Source organism: Arachis ipaensis, chromosome B08 (assembly GCF_000816755.2).
Source record: "Arachis ipaensis cultivar K30076 chromosome B08, Araip1.1, whole genome shotgun sequence".
NCBI lineage: Eukaryota > Viridiplantae > Streptophyta > Magnoliopsida > Fabales > Fabaceae > Arachis > Arachis ipaensis.
This window is the reverse complement of record NC_029792.2, coordinates 13,701,029-13,712,158: the sequence shown is the minus strand read 5'-3', so window position 1 is coordinate 13,712,158 and position 11,130 is coordinate 13,701,029. Positions and strand designations below refer to the sequence as shown.

The window sequence follows — 11,130 nt, the reverse complement described above, 5'->3', positions numbered from 1 at the left end:
ATCCTATCCTTTCAATTATTTTGTTTCAATTTTATCAAAAGATCAATTTTTTTGGGGTCTGAAATGTTGTATTTATTTATTTATTTTTTCATTTTTTTAGACTATGTCTTCTCTAACTATTGGCTCATTTCATTAGCTAAGTTCTCTGCCACTTGATCAAGTGAATCTCAATGATGCTCCTGATTCTTCTTTCAAGTTTAAGAATAATTTATTTTTATATAATATTAAATATGAAATAAATTACAATCTTAAAATAATTAATTGCATTTATATAGATCAACTATTAAAAAATAAGACTAGTAAGTTAATCTATTATTTACCATAACTCTTTTAATTCAGGTAGTAAGTATTTAGTACTAAATAAAAAAATTTAACAAATATACTTGTTCAATCCTAAATTTTAGAACTAAATTAACTATAAATTCAACAAATGTATTTCATGTTTTATATTATATAAAAATAAATTGTTAACATAATAAAAAATTATCTAAATTTCAATATGATCATTCCTTATCCATCCTAATATTATAATGGAAGTCATTTTGTCTGCGACAGCAAAAAAAATGGCCGCTGCTCTATTTTTTAGGCGTCCCATTTTGTAGGTGTCACTGGACAAATATAAAAAATGATTTCAATCTCAAATTAGCAGGGACTATGACTAAAATGATGTGCAATTTCATTTCGCATTTAAAGAAATAATCATTTTATCTTATTTATTTATATAAAAAAGCAAAAATCACACCTTAAACGTCGAGCGTCAGGACTTTCCTTTGATGAGATGTCAGACATGTATGAAGCACTGAAGTTGGTGAAAGCTATGCTAAAGTTAAAGATTTAAGTTGAAAAAACATTCAATTGGGAGGCAAAAAAATACATACACCATAAGAATGTAGCAGTTTACGTTTATTTAAAAACCGTGGATCTTCTGTCGTGATTTACATAGTTTATAAATAAAATACATTTTAATATCTATTTTGTAAAATATATATTCTAAAAATATTAAGAGCCATTTTATTTATTTTGATAAATAATCTTATGTTAGCCACTGCATCTAGTGAGAGCGTGAGTCAGACATTGTTGTTGTTATTGTATGATTTCTTATTTTAAAAATAATGCTTTTGTCATAAGTGCTGTACGTGCTTATTATACTAAACTTAGTTATTTACTTATTTTATAAATTCTCTTTTGGTCAGTAATTACTCTCTTTTTTCCTGTCATTGGTCAGGTTTTTTAAAAAAGTTAATTTTAGAAAATAAATAAATAAATAATAACTAAATAAAATAAAAGGTAATAAACAATCTTAGTTTATAACCTTAAAATTTTAATGGTTGAAAAATAGAAGAATTATATACCTCTAATTGACAGATGGTTCATATCGAAGAGACTCATCTATAAATTGAGTTTTTCTTTAATTTATTACAATCAAGTCATCCAGATAGAATAACATAATATTTTTTTTACTAGTTTTCTCCTATATATGATATAGAGAAGTGTGTTCTCTTTTTGTTGAGAGTGTTATTGGAGTCTCCTTATGATAGAGAGAAGTTGTAATTCTCAAAGAAAGTTATTCAATTGTTTTCATATTTTATACAAATTTCTAATTTTTCATCTCTATATTTTGCTGTGTCATTTGCCTAGTACCTAACAGTGGTATCAGAGCCAAAGGTTGCTGATTAATATATTTTTTTGCTGCGAGTTACCGTCTAAAAAAAATGGCAGCAAAGTATGAAATTCCAAAATTCAATGGGAGTAATTTTTCCATCTGGAAATTGAAGATAAAAGCCATTATGAGAAAAGACAATTGCGTGACAGCAATTGAAGGTAGACCCACTGGAATTACAAATGAAAAATAGAAGGAGATGGACAATAATGCTGTTGCAAACTTACACTTGGCACTAGCTGACTCACTTTTATCAAGTGTAGCAGAGAAAAAGACAGTAAAAGAAATTTGGGATGCTCTTACCAAATTATATGAAGTCAAGTCACTTCACAATAAGATATTCTTGAAGTGAAGATTTTATACTATTCGAATGAGTGAGTCCACGTCGGTAACGGATCACATCAACAATCTAAATACGCTATTTTTTCAACTCTCATCGTTGGAATATACCATAGCAGAAAACGAACGTGCAGAGCTCTTACTTCAAAGTCTACCAAATTCATATGATCAACTTATCATTAACTTAACTAATAATGTTTTGACTAATTATCTTTCTTTTGATGACATGGCTGCTGCGGTTCTTGAAGAAGAATCTAGGTGCAAGAATAAGGAAGATAGATTAGAGAACTCAAAACAAGCAGACACTTTGTTGATGACAAGAGGAAGATCAATAGAGCGTGGTTCCAGTGGGAATCAAAGTAGACCAAAGTCACAAAGTAAGAAGCAGGTCAAATGCTACAATTGTGGTAAGAGAAGGCACTTCAAGAAAGATTGTTGGAATAAGAAGAGTATAGAGAAGGTTCCAGAAGGATCAAGTTCTCAAGGACGTGTTGCGAGCACCTCTGATGATAGAGAAATCCTGTATGGCGAAGCAACAATTGGTTCTAAAGGCAGTAAATGGTGCGAAATTTCTAACCACAAACTAACCGGCAAGTGCACTGGGTCGTACCAAGTAATACCTCAGGTGAGTGAGGGTCGATCCCATGAGGATTGATAGATCAAGCAACAATAATTGAGTGATAGGCTTAGTCAGGCAAACAGAAAAGAGTGTTTGAATGTTCAAAGAGCATTAAACAATAGTTCAGAAATTAAAATAGTAAAGTAAATGAGTTGGAAATAAAATACGGAGAAAACAGTTAAGGTTTCAGAGTTATCTATTTTTCCTGATTCACTTTTCTTACTAACTATTTTAATTATGCAGGATTTAATTCATAACAACTATGTGTGACTAGACCCTAATTTCTTAGACATTTCTAGTCTCCTCTAAAATTCATCAATAGCCAATTCCTTGGTCAACTAATTCCAATTAGAGGGTGAAGTTCAAATTCCAGTTTATATGCCACAAAAATCCTAATTACCCAAAAATAAGAGGATTATATGTCACGTATCCCGTTAAACTCAGATAATTAGAATTTAGGAGAAATTCTTTTCAAGCTGTTGTTCAAGTAAAGAGCTTTTCCAAGTTATACAAGAACTCAATTAGAAAGAGGGTCATACTTCCATTCCACCCAAATTCATAAGATAAAGAGCAAAAATAATTCTTAAATTGTAAATCCATACATGAATTAAAATAGAAAAAGCAATAAAATCAATCCATACAAATAGACAGAGCTCCTAACCTTAACAATGGAGGATTAGTTGCTCATGGTTCAGAGAAGAAAATTGTGGAATACGGAATGTAAATTGGTATAGAATTGGAAGTCCTTAAAAGAGAAGTTTCTTTTCCCTTTTATATCTAATCCTAATTAATTTAAAATCTAATTTCTAAAATTAAAATAATATATTTTCCTAAAAATAAGATTTGAATTTAAATCAAAATTAATTAGCAAGTCTTCAGTTGATGGGTGGAGACCACTTGTTTCGTCCATTCTGCAGCTTCTAATATGTGTTTTCTGGGCTGGAAACTGGGTCAAAACAGCCCAGAAATCGCCCCCAGCGTTTTTCTGCGTTTTCTGCACATGGCGCATGTCACGCGTACACGTCAGTCATGCGTACGCGTCGATGGTCTCCTTCCCGTGTCACGTGTATGCGTCAGTCACGCGTACGCGTCGCTGAGCAAATCTTCAAATCACGCGTACGCGTCAGTCACGCGCACGCGTCGCTCCTTGTTGCCATCTCCTTTGATTCTTGTACTGCAGAAACTCCATCAAATCCAGCCGAATGCTACCTAAAATAAATAAAATTGCACAAGACTTAAAGTAGCATCCATAGTGGCTAAAAGATAAATAATTCTTTATTAAACTCAACAATTTAGATGCAAATTCACTAGGAAAAGATAGGAAAGATGCTCATGCATCAGTAAACAGCTCACTGATGTTTGGATTGTTGATTCAGGAGTAACATGGCGTGTGACTCCCCATCGTGATTGGTTTTGTACATATGAACCTGTCTTGGAAGGATCGATGTTTATGAAAAACGATCATGTCTTAGAAATTGTTGGAATGGGTACTGTCAAAATAAAAATGTTTGATGGTCCTATTCGTTCACTTCAAGGGATAAGACACATAAAAGGCTTGAAGAAGAATTTGTTGTCAATTGGGCAATTGGATGAACTTGGTTGTAAGACCCATATTGAAGGTGGGATCTTAAAAGTTGTTAAAGGAGCTCTTGTGGTAATAAAAACAGAAAAGATTGCAGCAAATCTATACATAAGGGTGTTCAAAACCGATCCGGACCGAACTAAACCGACGAACCGAAGCGAAAAAATCGAGAACCAAATTAACCGAAAACCAAAAAAAAAACTCATTTTGCTGTTTTTTGTGCGGTTCGGTTCGGTTTTCGATTTTTACTCTCAAAACCCTAACCGAACCAAACCGACCGGTTCGAAAGACCCTAACCCCCCAAATCCCCAATCCCTAACCTGCGGCTGCGCTCTCTACTCTCTAGTCTCTATCATCAGTCACTCTCTAGTCTCTACTACCCAGTCGCTCTCGCTCTCTCTTCTCCAAATCCCCAAAGCACGACGCCACCCACAGCACCACGCCGAAGCCTTCCTCTTCGCAGAGACGCCACCCACAGCACGACGCCGTCGCCCACGCACAGCACGACGCTGTCGCCGTTGAGACTCCACCACCCAGCGCCAGCAGTGTTTCTAGGTTCTCCCACTCAGCGCCACTAGCCCACTATCATCAGTTCAACCCACTCCCAGCACGGCAGCACCTCCGAATCTCCCAGTCAGCCTTCCTCCCAAGTCAACATGGAGCCCAAGCCACTGATTCAGGTAATTTGCTGTTTATTGCTGTTTACTGGTTGTTTATTGGTGGTTGTTTACTGTCAATATGGAGCCCGAGTCAATATGAACCATTGATATTCATTGTTTTTGGAGATTCTCAACTATATGTCTTGCTAATAATTCCTTAATTTTCCATTGATATTCGGATCTTATTACTAAGAATTTCAGTTTAGGGAACCTTAGTTGCCTCTTCCTGCATGGTGTTTTTGTTGTTGTTGCATCTTTAGGTCTCATACGTGATCACTAGAAAGGGAATGAATTTGCTTAACCACTCAACCAACTTCGTGTTGGTTCCTGGATCCTATTTGATAATAGTTTTAATAACTTTTATATAAATTGAAGCTTCTTTCGATTATCAATGCAGATCACGAACAGCAGTTGTCCCACCGGAACGGTTGAAGATTTTGCTACAGGTTAGTTTAACCATTTTGCTACAGCAGTATCCGAAGTTCTTTGGATTCCAACTAATCTGGCCGGGGTGTAATCTAATTCATTTGATTTTGCTGGGCCTTGCTGATATGCAGGTCCAGAATCCTCATAAGATTAAATACAATGGAACTGTCCAAGGCCTGAAATATATATGGATTACTGAAGGTTTTTGTCGACTGTTCAAAGGGAATGGTATTAATTGTGCTCAGATTGTGCCTAACTCTGCAGTGAAGTTCTTCAGTTATGAGCAAGCTTCTAAGTAAGTTTTACTTTAGAAGCAAAGGAATGATTGGCTGATTGTTCTTTTATTCGGCATTATTTTTGTTGGCATACTATTCAAAGTGGAGCATTTTTCAAATCAACTTTAAATGATAGTAGAAGGGGGCGCCTTGGAGTAATGATGGAATTGTCTTTGTGTGACCTCAAGGACACGGGTTCATTTAAATAGGTTCACTGCTGCCAGCAGCAGCTAACATTGTTGAATTATTTAAGTGCATTCACTTCAAATATTTTAACTCTGTTTTTTGAAATGGTTTAGAACTTGTGAAATGGTTTAGAACTTGTGTTGACTGTTGAACTATTGAACTTCTTTAATTGTCGTATTTGAATTCTGTTGTCGTTAAATTTCAATAGATCAAGACTTTGTTAGCTATTGTATATTTCGGTTTGTCGATTTCAATGTTACGACTTTGCATAATAGCATGGTAGAATTTTTTTGATTTGATTGAAAAAACCGAGCAAACCGAACCAAACCAAACCGATTTTAATTGGTTTGGTTTGGTTCGGATGACCTTGACAAAAAAACCGAACCAAACCGAACCGCACTTTAATTAGACGATCAGATCAGATGGCTTTTTCCTAAAAAATCGAACCAAACCGCACCGCGAACACTCCTAGTTCAGAGCATTGTACCTATTACAAGAGGTCTGGTGATAATGATTTCATCATTCTGTTGTTGTATATGGATGACATGTTGGTGGTAGGTCCCAACAAAGATCAAATCTAAGAATTGAAGGCACAGTTGGCTAGGGAGTTTTATATGAAAGACTTGGGACCAGCAAACAAGATTTTAGGGATACAAATTCACCAAGACAAAAAAGATAGGAAGATTTGACTATCGCAAAAGAATTATTTGAAGAAGATCTTGTAACGCTTCAACATGCAAGAATGTAAGCCAATTTCAACTCCACTTCCTATGAATTTTAAATTATCCTCAAGTATGTGCCCTAGTAGTGAAGCAGAGAGGATGAAAATGTGTCGAGTGCCATATGCATTAGTGGTGGGAAGCCTTATGTATGCCATGATCTGTACAAGGCCAGATATTGCTCAAGCAGTTGCGGTGGTAAGTCGATTTATGGCAGATCCAGGTAAAGAGCATTGGAATGTTGTTAAGAGGATCTTGAGATACAACAAAGGGACCTCGAATGTTGCATTATGTTTTGGAGGATCAGAATTCATTGTCAATGGATATGTCGACTCAGACTTTGCAGGTGATCTTGATAAACGAAAATCTACTACAGGCTATGTGTTTACACTTGCAGGAGGATCTGTGAGCTGGCTATCTAAATTACAGACTATTGTAGCTTTAGCTACTACAGAAGCTGAATATATGGCAGCTACACAAGCATGCAAGGAAGCTATTTTGATCAAAAGGTTGATAGAAGAATTCGAGCACAAACAACAAAAGATTTCTATGTATTGTGACAGTCAGAGTGCCTTGCACATTACAAAGAATCCTGCCTTTCATTCAAGAACAAAACATATTGGAGTACAATATCACTTTGTTCGGGAAGTAGTAGAAGAAGGAAGTGTTGATATGCAGAAGATTCACACTAAAGATAACCTAACAGATGCCATGACAAAACCAATCAACACAAAAAAGTTTGAATGGTGTAGATTCTCATACGGCCTATGGAATATATGAGTAACATGAATTTTGAAAATTTATCGAAATTAGCTTTAAGTGGGAGATTGTGAAAATTAGTAAAGCTAATTTTAGAAAATAAATAAATAAAATGAAAGGTAATAAACAATCTTAGTTTATAACCTTAGAATTTTAATGGTTGAAAAAGAGAAGAATTATATACCTCTAATGGACGGAAGCTTCATATTGAAGAGACTCATCTATAAATTGAGTTTTTCTTTAATTCATTTCAATCAAGTCATCCAGATAGAATAACATCATATTTCTTTAAGTAGTTTTCTCCTATATATGATAGAGACAAGTATGTTCTCCTTTTATTAAGAGAGAATGTTATTGTAGTCTCTTTGTGATAGAGAGAAGTTGTAATTCTCAAAAAAAGTTATTTCAATTGTTTTTATATTTTATACAAATTTCTAATTTTTTCATCTTTATATTTTACTGTATCATTTGTCTTATACCTAACAAACTAAGATAGATCCTCTATGAGAATCACCATCAACTTTTAATGATGCAATCTAAGAAGTATAGTTAACTTTCAGTGTATACGTGCAGGATTGTGTTATTAAGTGTTGAAAGTAATTCTTACTGAAAGCCTTAATTATCTAATGGAATGAATATATAAACGTCAGAGAATCATTTTATATTCATTTGAATACGCTATGTTCTTTATTTAGACACATAATTAGAAATTGGGATGGAGTTTTTCTCATATATCCAATGCATTCTCCAGCTCTTGTCAAGCATGCACAATGCATTGGAGAGCCACATCCCGAATTTCACGTCCAGAACTCTACAGGGAAGAAACCACCGTTTTCAAAAGGGGCAGTGTAGTTAAAATTAAATAGAGTATGGGGAACATGACTGTGTGACTTGTTATTGAGATTGGAATTATATGGGTACAGATGACTGCATTGAGTGTGTTGTTGATGTATTACTGGTTAATCCTAATGTTGGAATAGAAGCTACAAAAAAATCCCAATCCTTTGGAAGTGGCTCTTTTTTAAATAATAAAAAAAAGGTTTGGGAGAAATTTGGTTAAAAATTATTTGTACATCTAGCATTTCTAATAAATTAAAATCACATTAAGTTGATGTTTACAACATAAATTAGTCATCTTATTTTATATAATTCCTAAAATTTTGCTAGAGAAATATTGATAATGTGTACATTAGATTTTGAATTTGATCCAATATAAGAAAAAAAAAACTAAACAATTATTTTAAAAAATTAACCATCTTAACCTTAATTTACTAAAGGAATTTATCCAAACATTCTCCCCAAATCGTTTGCTATCCCACCCTCATTAATCATTCCACCTCTCCGGCTTTAGAAGTTTCTTTGTTGACTATCAAACAATCATCCACGTAGTTATTAAAATAATCATCCGACTACCTAGTGAAATGACCATCCAGCATTTGTTAATTGTATATACTTAAACTAAATCAAACAAAATAACCATCTACATATCTAGTGAATTGAACATCCAGTTACAGAGCCCGTTAATTTAATTCCAGGATTAATAGTCAAATTAGTCTTTGAAAGATAAGACATTCTTTAAATTCGTCACTGAAAGATTTTTTCAATCAAATTGGTCATTCAAAGATTACGAATTAATCATATTTGTCTTTCAGTTACTCCACTTACAATTTTCGTCAACGATTGATGATGTAAAATGTTAATTGGTAGCTTACATGACATATAACATGTTCAATTGGACGTTGACTAAATATATTTACGAAAATTTATCAATTTAGTCACTAGGTCATATTGGGAATAAGATTTTTATAATTGAGAAAAATGACTAAATTAATAAATTTTTATAAACATATTTGGTCAATATTCAATTAGACATATATATCAGGTATTATATATGTTATCAATTAACGTTTTACAACATCAATAAAATTATTAATGGAATGACTGGAGATTAAATATGATTAATTCGTAATCTTTAAAGGACCAATTTGATTAAAAAAATCTTTTAGGAATGAATTTGAAGAATGTCTTATCTTCTAAGGAATAATTTGACTATTAACCATTTAATTTCAATATAATAATCATACCTTAATCTTCCCGAGCAGCCACTTCATCAACTTCGTCCTCTCACAAACTAACTCTACCACTGCCGGCTTCATTTCGATCAGATTCTCTATCGTTGCAAGCGTCGCGTAAACTGAGGCAGAGTCGTCGGGATCAGAATCGTTAAGCCGGTGGAGAATCTGCACCAGGAATTCGAGAACAATGTTCTCTATCAAAGCATCAACTAGCCGGTACATCGTTGTCGTCGAGGACATCCTCGTCAGTGAGGTCCTGGAGGAGCTGAACGAAGTCGATGGCGATGTCAGTGTTGTCGTGGTTGAGGAGGTCGACGATGGAGGGGACAACGTTGAGTGTGACAAGGTCAGGGTAGAGTTTAGGGGCTCCGGCGAGAATCTTCGGTTCCTGGAGTTTCTTGTAGAGGTCCAATTTCGAATCGGCATACGCGTAAAATGGAGGAATACGTAACTTTTTCATAACTAAATTCTTATTTATTTAAAATTTAAAATTTAAAATTCGAAATTATAAAGAATTAATTAAATTAATTATTAATGGATTATAATTTTAATTTTATTTCTATTGTACATATTGTACACTAAATTCATTGTCTTTCCATACTTTTTCTTCCCAAAATACTTCGAATCTAAGGATAAAATTTCAGTGTGTTAATAAAAAGTAAAAAAGAGTGTAAGTTTTTATTTACTATTCTGCACGGCCTTTTTTAGCGAATAATTATGTGCATGAAGCAAATATTTATGGCACGGTAGAGAAATTGTTGGTCTCTTTTTTTATTTACTATTCTGCACGGCCTTTTTTTCAGGAATGTTTAAATCGATTATTAACTATTTTATTTAGAATTAATTAGCAAAAGTTCTACCAAGTGTTCTTATTTGTTAAAAATGTGAAAAGTAATATGTTTTAATACATGAAAAATGTATTTAAAGTACAACAAAAAAAAAGTAAATTTTGAATAATTTTGTTTAACAAATATTATTTTTTGTGTTACTGAAATTTATCCTTCAAGGGAGATTCAATTTTTTATTCAATGGAAAATGTTTTGCATGCATGCAAACTGGAAATGTGTGCCAACTCGGAATTATGCCACGTCGAAAGACAACTTAATGCACCTTTTGACTTCAACATTTGGGTTGGGGATATAAGAGGAACTCCATGGTGGTTAGGGCTGTCAATATATACTCTACCTGTGAATATTTAATTTGGATTAATCTGTTTAGATATAGTTGTCTATTTTACTTGTTACGGATATGATAGAGTACAGATTTTGGGTATATTTTATCTTACTTTATTTGTATTCTTAATATATTATATAATATATATGTAAAAGTTATGTATTTTGTGAAGAAAGTGAGTCTTGTATTCACAATTTTTTTCTTATAAAAACTTGAAATAATCACTAAACTAGTTGATGATCATATTATTTGTAATTTTATATTGGATTTTCTTAAGATTTTATCGTTTTTAATTTTAATTTGAACTTAATTTTTTATTTTTTATTTTATTAATATGTATAAAATTTTGAATGGTTGAATTTTTTTTTGTGTTTTTACGGGTAGGATTGGGTAGGATAGGATTTAGAACTTTAGGATGCGAGTAGGGCTAGGGTTGAAAAATTCTCAACTCGCAGATAGGATAAAGTAGAATTTTAAAGAAGTTTTCAACTCGCAAATAGAATTAGAGTAGAGTCTAAACCCTACCCTACCCTACCTATTGCCTGTCCTAATGGTAGTAAATACTAAATAGAGGTCTTATTTTCACACAAAAAAAATCATTAGAAGAAAAAGTGGAGAGAGTCCTTTCACTAAGACCAGACCGAGACCAAGAATTCCT

The 11,130-nt window shown here is 33.3% G+C and overlaps 1 long non-coding RNA gene across 1 annotated transcript; it reads left to right on the top strand.

Annotated features, from left to right (window-relative positions):
• Window positions 4,495-5,969, top strand: LOC107611962. Its single transcript, XR_001613544.2, has 3 exons — window positions 4,495-4,880; window positions 5,257-5,305; window positions 5,417-5,969. It is a non-coding gene; the product is annotated as an uncharacterized LOC107611962 (long non-coding RNA).